The following is a 20,567-nucleotide window of genomic DNA, read 5'->3' on the forward strand; positions in this document are numbered from 1 at the left end:
TTACCGGTAATTGCAATTTGTGTTCAACTTCCAACTGCTTATATGACATGAAAGCAATTGACAAGGCCAATATTTTTAATACTAAATATAAGAGATTTGTTCTCTAGCTAGCCAAAGAAAACTGAACTATCTACTGCTGGTGCTTTCTTGAATTTAATTTCTACGTTTTTTAATATGTAGATTGACATTATCTTTTCTTTTAGTATTTACTGTTAGCACAATTTCTATTTTTACTTTCAAAACAAGTTTCTCTAAGTTTTCTATATCACAAATAGCTAGTATTTTTACAAATTGTGCTGTGCCAAATACAATTTTCTTGCAGCTGGCTTAGAACAATGTGTAAAATTACCAGCTGTACTTTGCAGGTCTTCATATATTTTGCCAGTATTGTAGTTTGCTTCTTAAGCGTTGATTAAATTATAACTTTGTTCTGTTCATTCAGCCTCTTTACTGAATTATATAATTCCTAAAATGATCTAGTAAAAGTGCTTCAGAGGTTGGGTTAATCCTGGGAAGCAAAGGAATTGCTTTCTTTCAATAAAATTCAGAGGATCAGAATAAAGACAATAAAAAAGATACATGTTGTTATGTACTGGGCTCTTGTGAAACACCACGTGCTGGAGCAGCTAATGGCTCTCCAGCAACCCAGACTACAAGTCTCCTGTGCTGCAATTGGCTATCTCCAGGCAGCAATGGTTGATTCAAACCTATTGGCTGCCGCCTAGGAGCTAGACTATATATTGCGGCTAGTTGCAGACATTTCCCCAGTACAGTTCCAGCACGAAATAAACAATGAGTTACCCTGTACTCTGTTCTGTGTCTTCATTCCTGCGCCAAAGAATCCGCTATTTAACAGTGGTGATGAAGGTGGGATCCTGCTTCACTGATTAAGAGTTGAAGTCTACGAGGGAAGGCAGTGCACGCCGGAGGGAAGAGGCATTTCCCCCCGTCTCAAGGTCGGCTAGCAAGCTACGCTAGTGACCTCGTGCTCAGTGGATTCATTCCCTGAGCCTGAAGCAGGATCCGGAAGAACGCAGGAACCAGCAAGAAAGAATGCCAAAGGTTGGCAAACTGCGAGAATTTGACGTGAAACACCCGAAGGAATGGCCATCATATCTATCTCAAGTAGAAAACTACCTCAGAGCCAATCAGATCATGGAAGAAGGACTGAAGGCTGCAACGCTACTCTGTGTGTGCAGCCCAGCTACCTTTGATTTAGCCAAGAACCTTTTTGCGCTGACACCAATTGAAGTGGTCTCCTACGCAGATCTCAAAAAGAAGCTAACCGGGCACTTCCAACCCAAGATGTCTGAAATGGCTTGGCGGTTCAAGTTTGACCAAAGAGTGCAGCTTCCCGGAGAGTCAGCATCGGAGTTCATAGCGGGCCTAAGGCAGGCCGCATGCCTATGCAAATTTTCAAATTTAGAAGAACGACTACAAGACCAGCTCGTCTGCGGCCTATGGGACAGAATGCTTCAGCAGAGACTATTTACTAGGCCAAATTTAACGTTTTCTGAAGTACAAGATGAGGTGATGGCTTACGAAGCTGCTGGGGGCGCCGTTCAAACTGTACAGCCCACCAAATTGACAAAGTTCAAAGAAATGGTCTACCGTGAGGACGCCAAACACACCGAAGAACTCTCCGAGGAAGAAGAACCTGAAATCAACCGACTCCAAAAGCAACCCAACGTATCACACCGCAACGGCCAGCCGCGAGAGGACAATTACAAGGCAGTTCTCTTACCAAGATATAAGGGATGCGGAGGCAACCATTTTCGCGCCAACTGCAGATTTCGTTCAGCCACGTGTAGAGCTTGCAGAAGGACAGGCCACATCGTGATGGTTTGCAGAGCCCACCAGAGAGACCGGCCACCCAAACACCAGTCGAAAGAACCAACTAGGAGAGGTACTGGGGCCCAGGGTCCAGTTAGTGTGGGATTTTTCAGAAGCCGTAGAAGCGTATGCTGCACCGGGTTTCGACGCCCCCTCAAACCCAAACTTAACCTCATGGTAGAGCTACAAGGAGTTCCATGTAAGATGGAATTGGACTCTGGCTCTGCAGTCTCAATCATTTGTCAAGACACTTTTAACTTCATGTGTAGGCGCAGTAACAATTGGGCCAAACTAAGACCCTCAGAATGGCCACTAAGCGAGGACTGCATCATAAGTCCCTCCCAAGGTCCTCAAACGTGCGGCCAATCCAGTCCTCACATGGACTACCAGGACTTTTCCTTCTTAACTGAGGTGGAACCAGAGGGAGAACTGGGGAGCTCTGGAGTGCAACATGGATCCCCTGAAGGAGCAAGCCAACAGAACTTCAGCAACTGTTCTGCCTACTCTGCTGAACAGTCTGACTCTGGGGTGGGCCAACCTGGTGAGGCCAGCCAGAGTGCATCGAATCCCCTTGACTCAGGAACACAAAGGGACACAAGTCTACCCAGCCCACTGGGTAAGCTGGTAGACCACAAAGTGACGGGAACTCCCAGATGTTCCTCTAGGGCACACAAGCCTCCTTCATATCTTGCAGATTACATTGTAAAATAAAGAGCTATATATTGTTGTAAATCCTGTTGCCACTAGACTACAGAAACTAGTGCTATGTTGTAACTGTCTAATAGTGCAAATTGTGAAGCCTGTTCATTGAGACGTTGTTTAATCTCACTGTAACCTACATTGTTTTCATTATTATTATTATTATTATTATTATTATTATTATTATTATTATTATTATTATTATTATTATTATTATTATTATTACCTTACTTTAGTGTGTTTGGATAATGAGTCTTGGCAATTATTGAGACTAATTGGTGTTATAGTCTGATCTAAGGGGGAGGGGTGTTATGTACTCGGCTCTTGTGAAACACCATGTGGGTTGCTGGAGCAGCTAACGGCTCTCCAGCAACCCAGACTACAAGTCTCCTGTTCTGCAATTGGCTATCTCCAGGCGGCAATGGTTGATTCAAACCTATTGGCTGCCGCCTAGGGGCTAGGCTATATATTGCGGCTAGTTGCAGACATTTCCCCAGTACAGTTCCAGCATGAAATAAACAATGAGTTACCTTGTACTCTGTTCCGCGTCTTCATTCCTGCGCCAAAGAACCCACTATTTAACACATGTTATGCTAACAGCTGTTTCTTTTGCAGTAAATATATAAGAGAATTTGCAAGATGCATGCGGGCCATTGGTTACAGATGGAGGTCAGTAGCAGTGTGCAGAAACCAAATCTGAAGCCAACATTTATCAGTGTTACCAGTATTAAGCTTTATTTCCACCAATTCAAAACAGTATTCAAATCAAATCAAATTCAAATCAAAACAGTTATTTTAATTCATAAACGAAACCAAACAACCAAAATTCTGTTCTTTATTTCAGGTAATCCTTGACTTATGAACAGAATTGAACCCAAAATTTCCACTGCTAAGCAAGACAGTTGTTAAGTGAGTTTGCTCCATTTTATACCTTTCTTGCCACTGCAGTTGTTAAATTACTAACATGATTATTAAGTGAATCTGGCTTTCCCATTGACATTGCTTGTTAGAAGTTCACAAAAGGATCATATGATGCTGGGACATTGCAGCCATCATAAATGCAAGCCAATTGCCAAGCGGCCATATTTTGATCATATGACCATGCTGCGATGGTCATAAGTGTGAAAAATAGTCTTAGGTCACTTTTTTCAATGCTGTCATAACTTTAAATGGTCACTAAACAAATAGTTGTAAGTCCAGGACTACATTTATATATACATCATGAATTCATTCGATCTTCATATACTTTCCTCTGATATCAGGAATACAAACTGGTGACTTCACGACATAGCAAGAGCTTACTAAAATTAAACCTTTTGGATGAAAAGTCTTCAATGAAACCATCAGAATGCCAGTCTTTTTCAATTTTATTATCAGTTGAGACCATTGCTAGTTTACTGATTGAAAATTTCCTTAGTAAAAATAGGCTGTATATAAAATGTCATCATATAAATATATAGGTGCAGCTGGCTGCCTAGCTAAGGGGAAGAGGGTCCTTCAACTGCCTTTTTAAAAAATTGCTGATATTGTGCTAAAATTGGAAGCACCATCCGGTATGGGACCCTGGGCAAAAGAAGTTTGTCCACTTCTAGAGCAATCTCTGCATATGATCTGAGTTGCATAATATACCTGATTTGCCCCTTCTTAGCCATGTATGACAGAAAGCGTAAGATGGCAGCATATGCATGCTTAATAATTCTTTACAAAATGTCTTGAACCATTGCACCAACAAATACACACATGGTGTTGTAATTACAAGAGAAATAGAAAAAGTTTGAAAGGTCTTGTTGACCTTATAAAACAGAAGCATTTCCCGGCAATTGCAGAAAATAGTTATTTCTTCATTTATTTATTTAGAACACTTATTTGGCCATCCATCTCAAACTATATGGCATTGGGCAGTGTACAAAATCATTAAACAAAAATACAAAAGAAGAATGACATACACTACTAAAGCAAACTAAACCAATTAAATGACAATCAAGACTAAAAGATATTATAACTACTTATGAATGTCCAGGGAAAATGACAGGTTTAACCCCTGTTCTAAAAAGCCTGCAAGGCACAGCCAAAATTTGCAAAGAGCTCCTGAACAAGAATAGGGCTGGCTTTACTGTGCAAAAAAGTGGGGAAAGGCTGCTTTTAGCTTATTTTTTTCCCTTTTTCACAGCACAAAGCCAGCCTTATATGGTCCAGGAGCACAATACAAAAAGGTATTTTGGCGCACTCCAGCTTAGGGAAAGCCTGCTTTTGGCTTTCCTCCCCTTTTTTACAGTGCAAAGCCAGCCTATCTGACCCAGAAATATGGCAAAAAGGGGTGTTTTGGCATACCTTGACTCAGAGAGGGGCTGCTTTGCATTTTTTCTCCTTTATTTTTGTCCAACGTGAACAACCAATGACCTAGGAGCACAGTGTAAAGTGATGTTTTGGTGCACTCAATCCCCTTTAAAGTATGCTTCCCCCCCCCTTTTTTTTTGCTAGTAAAGCCTATCCCATATGGCCCAACAGTCAGGCCAGGCTTACCACATCAGCAGGAGGAACAAGAAGATGGTGGCAAATGTCACCTGGGGCAGTGATGAGTCAAAGAATGGCATGGGCAACTGGGATGGGCTGGCTGGTTACAACTTCCCAGGCATGGCAAACAGTCCCAAAGCTGCACAGTTTTGGGGCTGCACCCATAAGGCAGGGTGTTGGGAGGCCAAAAGGCCAAAGATGGGGAGAGATAGGTGAATGTGGTGAGCTGGAGACAGTCCCTTACCTTACTAAAACTTGAGGCTGGGAAAGAACAAGCCCAGAATGGCTTGGAGTAGGGTAGGTTCTTGGCCAACAACCAGTAAAATTTGCTTAATGATGGCAACAGGGATTGTTGTATTGCACTCACATGAAGTCTCATTTTATGACCACATTGCTTAGCAACAGAAATTCCAGCCCTAATTGTAGTCAAGGACTACCCTATTCTACTAACTCCTGGCATTGCCACTTAAATTATCCACACTTTCTTCTTTTGAAAAACAGTTAAATCTGGTGTGTTACTGTATGTGCCAAGATTTTATCAGTTTGTATTCTGAAATTTCATAATATTTTAACCTCATTTTTATTACTTTTTCAACTATATGTTAGCATAAATTTTGAATTACTGGCATGTGATAATATTGACAGATATTCCAGTGAATATTATTCTTGTTATTACTATGCACATTGTTTGAGAGGGGTACTGTAACCCTGCCCAGAATCAAAGATGAAATCTTTCTAATTCTAGAACTTGTTGAGGCCCAAACACACATCCTTGGAAGAGTTTAGATGTTGCCTGTTCCTCCCCATATGGATCCCCACAGCATTCAGTCATTGGGACAGGACCCTGACATGTTCATTTGGGCAGCCAAGAAAAGAGATATACAACTGAGTATCATCAAAGTCTTGCCATGTGGACCTTTTCCAGTGGCTTCATATAGATGTAAAACAGGACTAGACAGCTCACCCATCATCATCACTAAATGGCTCTGCAGGAAGGGGAAAATGCAAGCAAAACAATGTCTTCCACTCTTAGCCCTCCCCAAAGAATACCAAATGCTTCTGAAAGATCAAGGAAGGTCTAGTTGGATGCACTGAGCCTGCAGCGGGTCCTTGACAAACAAAAATAAAGCTACCTTGGTCTGAAACCTACCTGGGAGGGGTCAAGTTGATTAATTATTGTTGTTATTATTGTTAAAATTTGCATGCTGCCCATTTCCAATTACTCCAAGATCCTTTGGAACTTATACCCAACTATCACCTCAACAACCCAGAAAGTAAATTTGATAGCTGAATGAAAACTGTCCAAATCTATGGGATCAAGCAATGCCTCTTTCAGAGCAGGTGAGACTATCCCATCTCTCAAGGAAGCATTCACCAGAGCCCTCTATGTTTGTTTAAAATAAGTAATCTAAAGCATATTATTGGGATAGTATAAATAATACATTTTGTTGTCTGTTCTGTGGAGGCAAAGTTGTGACTTTATACTTCAGTTCACCTCATGTTTTTATGCATTTATTAAGACTCTAAATTTATTTCTATCTCCTATATCTGAGAGATCAATCACAATAGACTTAATTGTAACAATCTCGTTCTATACATTGAAAATCAGTTTCCTTAAGCATACATTCTCCCAAAATCATATATGGCTTGGATTTAGAAACTGCATATTTTCACTTCTGTAACCTCTTCAAGAATGCACATAATATCTTTATAGCTTCCCCTGTTTGAAGTGGGATGAGAGTCAGATTTTAAATATTACTATTTAAAATAGTAATAAATGACAATGAATTATTTAACAGTAATAAATGGACATTTATGTTTTTGATAAGCTGGGCCATAGGAATACAGAACGTTGCTGTCCTGGACATGGACAAAAATCCTTGGGCAACTCTATCTGCATTCTTATTTAGCTATAAACTAATTCTCTGACAATACTCATATTCCTTTTAAGCTAGTAAGTTGCAGGAATTACTTGACTTCTGGTCAGCAAGAGCTAAGAGTGCAGAGAATGGTCAGTCAAGACCACTTTCAATGGTCAGAGAACTACACTGACCGTTCTCTGCACTCTTAGCTCTTGCTGACCAGGAGCCAAGTGATTCCTGAAACTTACCGTAGTAGCTTAATAAACTCGCTTGAACCTCTCCAATTATTTTGACTAGTCCTTAAAGTGAGTTTTTGACATAACAGTTCATACTAGTTGGAATGTCTGTAAACATTGATTGATAAATTATTAGAAGAGGTAGGGCAGCTTTGTAAATTCACCCTACATATTTATAATACTAATTTTAAAGGTAAATCATAATAAAATATGTAGCTCTTCCATTAATACAGTATCTCACCTATTAAAGATACACCACTGATATGGCTTAATTGCACATAATCCAATAGCAATTCAGAATAAATGTGAGCCATAGACATTAGAAGATGGATGTAGAAATAGCCACAAATAAATTATTATTGAAAACAAAAATGTTTCCAAGATTGCAAGCTTTTGTCAAAATGAGGAAAGCAATGTTGTGCCATCACAATGAGCTTGCATAACTGTTGTGTGTATCTACTGTATGTATGTGTATATATGTATGTGTGTTCATACAATGTGTGTGTGTGTGTGTGTGTGTGTGTGTGTGTGTGTGTGTGTGTACAAAATGGGCAGACGTGCCATGAGGAGACAATGCTGTTTGTAATTTGTCTCCCCTTTTCCTCCCCATAGAAAATTCTGCTTAATAAGCTCTATGACAACATGTTAAGCTATAAGAAAAGGGATAAAAAGATGAAAGTACCACTGTCTTACAGAAATGAATGCACTGCCTAAATATATGTATTTTATTATTTTAAATTGGCAGAAATCAGCATTTCAAATCACTCACAGGTTTCAAATTCTGCTTCTGCAAACTTACACTAGTAGTTGTTTTGGATTCTACAAAAAACATGACCTCAAGTAAAGTTTTGTCCCTAAACTCAATCTTTAAGCCCGTAATATAGCAATTATACTTCTAATCAATATTTTAAATCACCATTTAAGCAAACCAGTTAACAACTGTTAATTGCTCATAACTAATACCACATAGCTTGCATGCTGCCCCTTCCCAAGGAAAGAATTCACACTGTTTATATGGTTTGATGCCTGACAATTATCTGAAAAAATAAATTGATCCTTCTGTGTATGGGGCAGCACAGCAGTAAAGTAAAGCAGAGGTGTTGTATAGCAGGCTAGGATTCATTCAAAACAAAAGAAAATTCTCTACAGGCTGGCCTGCCCTTCTGCTTTTCCAGCTATCTGAAGTTGCTCATGCTTGTTTCATCTCTTTACCTTGTTAAGAGAAACACATGCCTTCATAACTACTCAGTATTTGCACAAACAAAAGTCAATAATTAACCTATTCCCAAAGCCCAGTGTTCTTGAACAGGGTAAAGTAATAGGATTAACAGTAAATTTTCCATACTAATTACTTTTCAATATTAGAGGTGATTGTTTTTGCCACATGTCATCCTTCTCCATTGTGTTTATATTCAAGCAATTATGTTGTTCAGTAAGCAGAAAGCAGTAAGCTTAAGTGATAGATATGTTCTTTTTGATAAATAAACATTGTGTCAGTTTTCTATACAAATTGGAATGTCTACAAATACACACACAAAGTAATATACATGTAATACCATTTTAATTTTTAAAAAATAAGAGAGTCATTGACCTTCTCATAGATTTTCTTCCTACAAGCTTTATTTTATTATGTAATAGATTGGAATCAGTATAATCTGAACAATGCTGGGCAAATTAGAATAAGTTATAACAGCATTTCAAATAAGAAATTATTATTCTATTCTTCTTTATATTATTATGTTTACATATGTTTATTTTATATTATGTTATTTTATACTACATTATGTTACATTATGTTATATTAGTATAATATATTATTATTATTATTGAAGGAGCAAAGCAAAACAGAAGGGGAAAAATCTAAAAGTTAAAGAAAATGAATCAAGAGCAATGGAAAAAGAGAATTAAAATTAGCAGTATATATTCATTTAAATATATATTATTTTAATTGTTTTTAAATTTTGTGATGTACACTGCCCAGAATCACTTGTTGAGAAATCAAATACATACCGTATTTAAATATGTGTTCTTAAAAAAAATAGAAGCATTAAAATCCACATTTAATAGTTATGTTCAACACAACAAGTTCAGGCAAGAAAAACACTTTAGGAATTTTTTTTTGTTAATAAAGCTAATGAATCATGACCAGATTTAAATGAACATGTCCCTCGCTGTAAGATTTTTCCAAACGTTATTTTTTGCATTGTTTTAAAACAAAGTAATTTCCTACATTTCAAATACTGTGGAATCAGTAGGAGATATTATTCAGTTACTTATAACAAAACTTCCATCTAACTACAGCAAGAGTCCCCAACCCCCAGGGCCATGGGCTGGTACCATTCTGTGCCCTGTTAGGAATCAGGCATTGAAAGTGGCAAGTGAGCAAGCGAGCGAGCAAAGCTTCAACTGCACATGTATGGGTTTTAAGTTGTACACGAAACCACTCTACCCCAAGTCTTTTTCTTCCGAAACCAGTCCCTAGTGCCAGAAAGGTTGGGGACTTCTGAACTATAGGAAATGAATCAATAATATTTTTTCAGATTTGTTTTGTTTTTAGTTATATCATTTGTATTACCTTTTTTCTAGATGTTGTAAATAGTTTTGTAAAAATGGAAGACAAGTGTTTGTCACATATGAAACAAAGAAACCAAAGAAGTAAGCAAAAGAATTAGAAGTGTTTGTTATATGTAGGTTTTTATAAAGCTAAATTTATCTCTTAAAGCAATATTTCTATCAACCTTAGCAACTTTGGGATATGTGAACTTCGTCTCTTAGAATTCCCGAACATATTGGATGGGGAATTCTGGGACTTAACGTCCATACATCTTACGGTTGCTAAGGTTGAGAAACGCTGCCTTAAAGCATAATAGTCTTCTGGGATTTGCTTAATGGTAGTGTTCATTGTAGGAGAGGCTATCGGGAAAAAATTGCTGTCTTGCTAGGCAGACATCATGAAACAGAATGGAGAAGTTTTATAACTGAGAATCTCTTTACCAACTGCTGCTTGGGTGACATAGCCTTTTTGTAGGCCCAGGACTGCCTAAACTTCTCCCAGATCCATGATTCCACTCTCCAGGAGATTACATCAACCCTGCAATTGTAAAAAAAACTGTTCCAAAAGCACTGAGGTGAAAGAGATTTTCTGGACCCATTTCAGTTAGGAATGGATTATCATAATGTAATTGTTTCCATTGTTGTGATAGATAACTTTTGCTGGAAATTAAACTATAGAAATGTAACCCTGCTAATTGTACAACATATCCCACTGGCTTTCAATACCATTGACCCTAGGGTCCTCCTGATCTGTCTGATGGGTTTGGATCTTGGAGGCAGCATTTTGTAGTAGGTCTCATCTTTGTTGCTGAGCTGCAACCACAATTTAGTTCTAAGGGAATACTGTTCAGCACTTATATCAGTGACCTATGAAATCTTACAATGAAATCTTACTTTATTCTTATGTTGACATCTACTAGGTGAGATCCTGGCTGCCACCAATGCACTGATAACATACAACTCTTTACTATCTAACTCCAATAATGGGCTAAATAAGGGAAGTCAATGAGAAAGTTGGTTTTGATAAGACTGCACCCATCATAAAAGAGCAGGTCTGCAAAAAGAAATGGACTTCAGCTATAAGTTGATCAACAGGAAGTACTGATGATGAGCCCTTCCCTCCCCTCCCCTCCCCTCCCCTCCCCACTCCTCTCCTCTCCTCTTTTGGTACATATGTAATTCCAGTCCAATAGGACTCTTAGCAAGTTATATTCCCTTCTTACAGTAAAAGAGTTAAAACACAAACATGTAAAATTTGGCACAGTTGCTACTAGTGTGGCAGCTATGATGTTTTCTAGGGCGAGGGGTAGACAGAGCATCAGCTGTTTAGTTCCTGGTAGCATTCTATCTTGACTACTATGATCTGTATGATGTGGAGCTAACCTTGAAAAATGTCTTGAAATTGCAATAAGTAAGATAGTAGGTTGCAAGGATCAGAAATCACATGAAGCTTGTATTGAAAGATCTCCACTGTTGCCAGTTGTCTGATAAGAATAGTTTTAAGGTTTTGGTGCTGACCTAAATGGTTTATGTTAAATAGCGGGTTCTTTGGTGCAGGAATGAAGACACGAAGCTGAGTACAGAATAACTCATTGTTTATTTTGTGCTGGAACTGTACTGGGGAAATGGCTGCAACAAGCCGCAATATATGGTCTAGCCCCTAGGTGGCAGCCAATAGGTTTGAATCAACCATTGCCACCTGGAGATAGCCAATTGCAGCACAGGAGACTTAATGTCTGGGTTGCTGGAGAGCCGTTAGCTGCTCCAGCAACCCACGTGGTGTTTCACAAGAGCCCAGTACATAACACCCTTCCCCTCTTAGATCAGACTATAACAACACCAATTAGTCTCAACAATTGTCAAGACTCATTATTCAAACATACTAAAGTAACATGATATTAATGAAAAATAAAAATAATAAAAAACAATGTAGGTTACAATGAGATTAAACAACGTCTCAATGATCAGGCTTCTCTTTGCAGTAATAGACAGTTACAACAAAGCACTAGTTTCTGTAGTCTAGTGGCAACAGGTTTTACAACAATATATAGCTCTTTATTTTACAATGTAATGTGCAAGATATGAAGGAGGCTTGTGTGCCCTAGAGGAACGTCTGGGAGTTCCCGTCACTTTGTGGTCTACCAGCTTACCCAGTGGGCTGGGTAGACTTGTGTCCCTTTGTGCTCCTGAGTCAAGGGGATTCGATGTACTCTGGCTGGCCTCACCAGGTTGGCCCACCCCAGAGTCAGACTGTTTGGCAGAGTAGGCACAGTGGTTGCTGCGATTTGGTTAGCTTGCTCCTTCAGGGGGTCCATGTTGCACTCCAGAGCTCCCCAGTTCTCCCTCTGGTTCCACCTCAGTGAAGAAGGAAAAATCCTGGTAGTGCATATGAGGGCTGGCTTGGCCGCACGTTTGAGGACCTTGGGAGGGACTTATGATGCAGTCCTCGCTTAGTGGCTGTTCTGGAAACTGTTTCCTGAGCTGATCAATGTGTCGTCTTACAACGTGCCCTCCCTCCACCCCCATTTCATAAGATAGGGGTCCAGATGCCTTGGTGATTTGACCAGGAACCCACAGATTCCCATGACCATAGTTCCTGGCCCAAACCCAATGGCCAATGTGCAGCCCCCTTGGGGGCTTTGGTCAACAGGCTTCTGCTGCCACTCTATCTGGATGCAACTTGTCCAGTTTAGTAATCAAACGCCTCCCCCAATGCAGTTCTGCTGGACTTTTACCTGTAGCAGTGCAGGGCGTAGAATGCTGGCAGAGTAAAAATCTGCCAATCTGTGATGCGAGTCACCTGTAACTAGGGCTTTTTTTCTAAAAAACCCTCTCATCTTGGCAGGCGCAGGAGGCGGGGGGTGGGGGGTGGCGCTGTTGCGGTCACGGGCATGAGGGGTGTTGGCGGCGGGCTGTCCCCCGGGGCCGGAGCAGGTGCTGGACTTATTTTTGTTTCTTTGCATGTTTGATATTTTTAAAAAGGCATATGCTACTGACTACGCTTATGCACATATGTAACATCTTTTGCTAGAATACATGACCACTGCTTTTCCAGAATGTGAAAAGTGAAAGACTGTGACTAAACAAAATTTAATGTACAGATAATACCACCAGAAATTATTTTAGCCTTTTTAATAAATGTTGTTATTGATGTTAAGCTCACCATGGAAAACATCATATATTGTTATGTATATACTAGGTTAATTATTTAAAGACTGAAGTGCAACATACCTGAGTCTTCGGAGAAGGGTGGGATATAAATGGGATTAAAATAAATAAATAATAATAAATAATTAGATTCTAAATAATCTATTTTTCAAAACACACAACAGTCCAAGCAGTAAAAGTAAAGTCCAAATTAAGAATATTTCATTCTTAAGAATTGTTTAATTTAAAGTGGTTTAGTTGTAATAGACGGTTAGATTCAAAATAGTTTTCAATAGTACAAAATAGTACAAAAGATACTATTTTTTTTCTAGCATCAGCTAAATTAGACATATTACATTGAGAAAAATGTTTCTCATTTCTTTCCTGTTACCTTTATGAAATCATCATTGCAGAGATGTTAACATAGGAAATAGATTATTTTGTTATCTAATTTTACCTTCCAAAAGACAGAAGCAGATGAAAAATGTGAGGTTATTTCCTGTTGGCTTTTTTGAATTAGCTGCTTTAGATTCTAAAAGTTTAGTTCCTAAAGAAGTAACCCTGTAAATAATTTTAATGTCCTCCTCTAGTGCATGGGTAGGCAACCTTGGCTCATAAGACTCATGGATTTCAACTCCCAGAATTCCTGAGCCAGCCTGGCTCAGCTTGGAAACCTCTCCCTTTCCCCTCAGCATGGCTGGCTCAGGATTTCTGGGAGTTGAAGTCCACGAGTCATAAACAAGAGCCAAGATTGCCTAGCCCTGCAATAGGCTTAGGAAAGCCAATAGAGGGAGCTTCTCTTTTTTTTTTTGCAAAAAAGGTGCCAGAACGCTGTTCTGAGCGTTCTATGAGAAAAAAAGCCCTGCCTGTAACAATTTAATAATTTAATAATAATTTAATTTGTATACCGCCCTTCTCCCGAAGGACTCAGGGTGGTGAACAGGGCAATACATAATAAAAAGCATACAAAAATTAAAAATCAATTAAACCATTATGCCCATAATAATTAATACATATTAAAATTAGAACTATTTATAAAAACCCAACCCCATCCCGTCAGACCAGGCCAGCTTGTTCGAAAAAGAAGGTTTTGAGATCGCGCCGGAAGGAGCGAAGTTCGGGGGCTATCTGGAGCTCAACCGGTAAGCGGTTCCAAAGGTCTGGCGCGCCCACAGAGAACGCTCTCCCCCTGGGGGCCACCAATGCACTTGAGTGCTTCCTTTGTTGTCCTCACCATGCGTCCAGCTTGCCCATTAGAAGATGGATGAAAAGGCGCAGACGTTGCATGTCTGATGAGATTAGCTCTAAGAAAGGCCTGAAATTCAGCAGTAGTGAATTGGGCCCCATTGTCTGAAATTAAGACATCTGGCAACCCATGTGTGGCAAAGAGTTTTCTCAGCACCTGGATGGCCCTAGCAGTAGTCATGTTAAGAACTGGAATTACTTCCAGCCATTTTGAGTGGCTATCCACTACTATCAGGAAGAGCTGCCCCTGAAAGGGCCCAGCGTAGTCTATGTGAACCCTAGACCAGGGAGTATGCATTTCCTCCCACCTGTGAACTGGAGCCTGTGGCATTTCAGGCCTAGATTGCTGGCATGTATAACAACCATGGACTTGAGCCTCAATGGCCTTATCAAGGCCAGGCCACCAGAGGTAGCTTCTAGCTAAAGCTTTCATTCTGACAATGCCTGGATGGCCTTAATGTAATGATTGTAAAACCCTGTCTCTTAGGAAAGTGGGAATTATGACTCTGTTCCCCCATAATATGCACCCTTTATGTGCAGATAACTCATGCCTCCTGACAAAATAGCTTTGAAATTCTGAGCCAGGACTTTTTTCCAACCAACCCGTGTATACCCATGACAACACTCTACTAAGTATTTTATCTGTGGCAGTTTCAGCAGAAATGTCCCCTGCATGGAGGGGAAAATCAGGTATGTCCTGTATGGACAATATTCTAGCAGCAAGAGCTGGATCTGGATCCATTAGTGGCAGTGGTAGTCTGCTGAGGCCATCAGCATGGCCCATTTCCTTGCCTGGTTTGTGACTTAATTTAAAATTGTATGCAGATAGAAAAATAGATCTTCTCAACATTCTTGGAGATAGCATGTGGGGGGTTTGTTTGTCCGTTGTGAACAGACCCAATAGAGGTTTGTGGTCAGTGTAGACTATGAAATCCCTGCGATATAAATAATCATGGAATTGTTTTATTCCAGCAACGATGGCCAGGGCCTCTTTGTCAATCTGAGCATAGTTGCGCTCAGGAGAGGACAAAGTTCTTGAGTAAAATGCTATAGGAACCTGTTTCCCATTTTTTTCTATGTGGCTTAAAACTGCCCCCATCCCTTAGGGAGATGCATCACATGCAAGACATACAGGTTTAGACTCTTTGTAGTGAGTTACAGTGGACTTTTTTGACAGCAGTGCTTTTAAGTCTTGGAAACTTTTTTCATGTACGTTAGTCCATTTCCATGGAGCTTTCTTATCTAGAAGCCTGTGGAGGGGCTCTGCTATTGCTGTTTTATGAGGTAGAAATGTGCGATAGACATTTAAGAGACACAAGAATGCTTGTAGCTCTCCTTTTGATCTGGGCCTAGGAGCCATTTTAATGGCCTTCACTTTAGAATCAGTGGGGTTAATGCTGTTAGCATCAATTCGGAAACCCAGGAATTCTGTTGAAGAAACCCCAATACTACACTTGTTCTTTTTTAATTTGAGGCCTGCTTCGCGAAGCCTCTGCAAAACAGCCCTAAACCTTCTGGCCAACACTTCTGGGGATTCCCCTGCAATAAGAACATCATCAAAATAAGGGCAGACGCCCTGAATACCCTTTAGTGCTTGCTCCATAATTCCCTGAAAAATACCTGGTGCAACACTGACTCCAAACTATAATTGTTTAACCTTGAAGGCCCCTCTGTGAGTCATGATCGTTTGAGCTGCGGCTGTGGCCTCATCAACCGGCAATTGCTGATAGGCCTGTGCTGAATGAAGTTTAGCAAAAATAGTACCCCCTTGCAAGGAGGCTAAAATATGGTTGACCACTGGGACCGGGTAAGCATGTTGCTTGAGGGCCTTATTTAATGTGCATTTATAGTCAGCACAAATGCAAATTTCTCCATTGGCTTTAAGAAAACCATGGCATCCGGCCCTCTCAATTCCTGGCAAATAGATGGGGAAGAAATGGAGGTAGTGACAGATTTTATTTTCCTGGGCTCCAAGATCACTGCAGATGGGGACTGTAGCCAAGAAATTAAAAGACGCTTGCTCCTGGGGAGGAAAGCAATGGCAAATCTAGACAGCATACTAAAAAGCAGAGACATCACCCTGTCAACAAAAGTGCATATAGTCAAGGCTATGGTCTTCCCAGTTGCAATGTATGGCAGTGAAAGTTGGACCATAAAAAAGACTGAGCGCCAAAGAATTGAAGCCTTTGAACTATGGTGCTGGAGAAGACTCCTGCGAGTCCCTTGGACTGCAAGGCGATCAAACTGGTCAGTCCTAGAGGAGATCAACCCTGACTGCTCTTTAGAAGGCCAGATCCTGAAGCTAAAACTCAAATACTTTGGCCACCTAATGAGAAGGAAGGAGTCACTGGAGAAGAGTCTAATGCTGGGAAAAATTGAGGGCAATAGAAGAAGGGGACGACAGAGAATGAGGTGGCTGGATGGAGTCACTGAAGCAGTAGGCGTGAGCTTAAATGGACTCCAGAAGATGGTAGAGGACAGGAAGGCCTGGAGGAACGTTGTCCATAGGGTCGCGATGGGTCGGACACGACTTCGCAACTAACAACAACATAAACTATTTGATACACCAAAAATAAATCTGAAATTATTTCAGGATAAGCACAGCAGCCTTTCTCTTCCTTGTTACATACCCTTGATTTGTGCATGCCAGGAAGTTAAACTGACAAATGAGAAGGCTGACAACACCAGAAAATAGATAAGCAAGAATGGTATAGTGGTGGTATCAACATAGCCACCAGTGAGGACAACACATTTCCACACTGATCCTCTACAGAAAGTGTTAAATAGCGGGTTCTTTGGCACAGGAATGAAGACGCGAAGCTGAGTACAAGGTAACTCATAGTTTACTTCATGCAGAAACTGTACTGGGGAAAAGGCTGCAACTAGCTGTAATATATAGCCTAGCCCCTAGGCGGCAGCCAATAGGTTTGAATCAACCATTGCTGCCTGGAGATAGCCAATTGCAGAACAGGAGACTTGTAGTCTGGGTTGCTGGAGAGCCGTTAGCTGCTCCAGCAACCCACGTGGTAATCTTTAAGAGCCCAGTACATAACACCCCTCCCCTCTTAGACCAGACCATAATAACACCAATTAGTCTCAACAATTGTCAAGACTCATTATCCAAACATACTAAAATAAAAGTGATAATAATAATAAAAGTAAAAAAAAACAATGTAGGTTACAATGTTATTAAACAATGTCTCAATGAATAGGCTTCAAAAATGGCACTATTAGACAGTTACATCATAGCACTAGTTTCTGTAGTGTAGTGCCAACAGGAATTACAACAATATATAGCTCTTTATTTTACAACGTAATCTGCAAAATATGAAGGAGGCTTGTGTGCCCTAGAGGAACATCTCGGAGTTCCCGCCACTTTGTGGTCTACCAGCTTACCCAGTGGGCTGGGTAGACTTGTGTCCCTTTGTGCTCCCGAGTCAAGGGGATTTGATGCACTCTGGCTGGCCTCTCCAGGTTGGCCCACCCCAGAGTCAGACTGTTCGGCAGAGTAGGCAGAGCGGTTGCTGAAGTTCAGTTAGCTTGCTCCTTCAGGGGACCCATGTTGCACTCCAGGGCTCCCCAGTTCTCCCTCCAGTTCCACCTCAGTTAGGAAGGATATTGTTCTATGTACACACCTTGTTTTATTGATTGCATGTAATATTCTAATTTTCTGAGATTGTGGATTTGGGGTTTTTATGAGCTGTACGCCATAATCATCACAATTATAACAAATCATGGCTTGAACTATCTTGCTTTGCATGTAATGAGTCTATCTCATATATTAGTTTCCCCTTTTAAGTTGCATTACTGAAATAAATGAACTTTTGCACGATATTCTAATTTTTTGAGTTTCACCTGTATATTGCGGCTAGTTGCAGCCTTTTCCCCAGTACAGTTTCTGCATGAAATAAACTATGAGTTACCTTGTACTCAGCTTCGCGTCTTCATTCTTGCGCCAAAGAACCCACTATTTAACAGTGGTGACGAAGGTGGGATCCTGTTTCACTGATTAAGAGTTGAAGTCTATGAGGGAAAGGCAGTGCACGCCGGAGGGAAAAGGCATGCAGTGGCGTAGCGTGGGTTGTCAGCACCCGGGGCAAGGCAAGTAATTTGCACCCCCCCTCCACAGTGGGCGGCGACCCGGCGGCTTGGATCGGATTCGCACAGCCAGCACTGCAGTGAGAGAGAGTGAGTGACCCAGGCAGGGGCAGAGAGCTGCGAGTGCGAGCGCGCCCCCCCAGATGTTGCACCCGGTGCGGCCGGCCCCCCCTGCACCCCCCACGCTACGCCACTGAAGGCATGTGTTCTTTAAATGCAGCACTATATGAATTTAGAAAACTGGGATGATTGGAATAACCAGTACAAGTATTTTACTGCTGCAGCATTGAACATAAGTGATGGACTCTGCAGTTGTGACTTGCAATGTTTATGCAGATTTGTATTTTGTATGAGAACAAACTCAGATATATTTGCAGGAAGTGCCAACGTGGTTCTTAAACAAAAAAGTTAAAGGACTGGAACAGTGAATGGCATGCTTCAACTGATGAGAAAAGGTACAGGCTTAACAGATTAAACAAGGCACTACAAGAGGAGCTCCTCTCATATCTAACCATAGTATAAACATATCTAGCAAGTTTTTCTTTCTGATGGCTCTGTAAGATATTGGCTTTATCTTTGTCCCCAGCAGCCAATGACTGTGTCAACCTTAAGTTGTCCTTAGGTATCCCAAAGGTGCTTTTTCTCAAGGCAACTGGTCTTTCTTGTTTTTCTTTGAAGACATTTCGCTTTTCATCCAAGAAACCTCCAGTTGCCTTGTGAAAAAGCAACTTTGGGATAAATATTATTATTATTATTATTATTATTATTATTATTATTATTATTATTATTATTATTATTATTATTATTATTAATTTAATTTGTATACCGCCCTTCTCCCGAAGGACTCAGGGCGGTGAACAGGGCAATACATATTAAAAAACAAGATACAAAAATTAAAAGCGATTAAACAACAATGCCCATGAATAAGTTAGTACACATTAAAAAAGTTAAAACAAATTTATAAAACCCAACCCCATCCCATCTGACCTGGATGACTGAGAATCTCCATAGACATTGTCCTTAGGTATTATATATCAATGTTAAAATATGTGTATCCCCCTTAAGTTGCCTTTGTCCACTGGCTGGTAAAGTCAGTTATACTTCTCTGCCCATAACATTAGAGGAAAGGTTAGGCAGCCAGTGGAATCAGAGCAGTACCTACTAACTGTTAGAGTGCTCGTCTCTGTGCCTTTGCGGCCTTCTCTTGAGTGAGAAAAGCTGGAGGTGATGATGCCTAGCTCACCACTATTCAAGCTCAAATATCTAACTTGATCAATATGATGGCCTCATGGACGGCAGTGGGTGGTTCACCTTTGAATGGAGGTCTGACTATGCTAGTCAGTGGAGGAATGGGCTTTTTCGCTTCAGCTGACAAGTTGGCAAGGTCAGTGATCTGTTATAACTGTGGGGGTGCAAAGCATTACATGCATACTTGTACAAAGCCGCAAAAACCACAAAATTCGGCCCAGTTGGGAAACTACAGAGAGGCCCCAGTGAGGGAACCAATTGGGTGCCCAGCAATACTAGTTAGTTCCAGTCAAAGCGGTGACCAAGGGCAGCCTTGGTGTCACCCATCATGAACAGAGTGCCCCAAAGCTCCCCTCAGTGATAGGAGTGATGGGAGCATCTCCCTTAGTGAAGGACTCCTATATCTTAGGGCCTACAGAGGTCAACGTGACAAGACTTCAGCAACAGCCTTTGAGGACTCAACCATGGGCTGTCCGACCAGATGCTGTTTGTCTCACTGCCAAAATCCCAAAACATTTGATGTGCCCTTCTTCAAAGGTGCTGGTACAAGTGGAAGGCATCTACACGAGGACCGTCTTGGACTCAGGTGCGTAAGTGACTCAGGTGCCACAGGGGTGTCAAAATCACATCACGTGATGTGTTGCAACATATCGTGACTTTTTTGCCATTGCCGACAATGGGGTGGGCGCGGTTTCACTATGATGCATCCAGCCTGAAGGCTGGCAGTTTGACACCCCTGCTGTACCGGGATTTCTATGACAGGCACCTGACACATATTGTGCTGCCACCACATGGCTGTTTTGGGAAATTATACATTATGCTAATGGGCCAGCTAACCCCTCCCTCTTTGTGATGTATTTTCCCTTTTTCTGAGCTAACTTCCTTCTTGTTGGCTCTGTGCCTGATATCCTCCATTAACCAGCAAACATGTGATAACAGCAGACATGTGCAGACACTGGGAGTATTGCCATTTTCTGACCTTGGAAATGCTTCAGGCATCATCTTAACGCACCCCACCTGTTGTATCCTACTCTACAAGCAATAAAGGTATTTTTTTAGATGATAAAAGGTGTTTCCACGAGTTCAGCTATCTGGAAAGAGAGAGCTGTTAATGGTAATGGCATCTGCTTAT

Source organism: Vipera berus, assembly GCF_964194415.1.
Source record: "Vipera berus genome assembly, chromosome: 6".
Lineage (NCBI taxonomy): Eukaryota > Metazoa > Chordata > Lepidosauria > Squamata > Viperidae > Vipera > Vipera berus.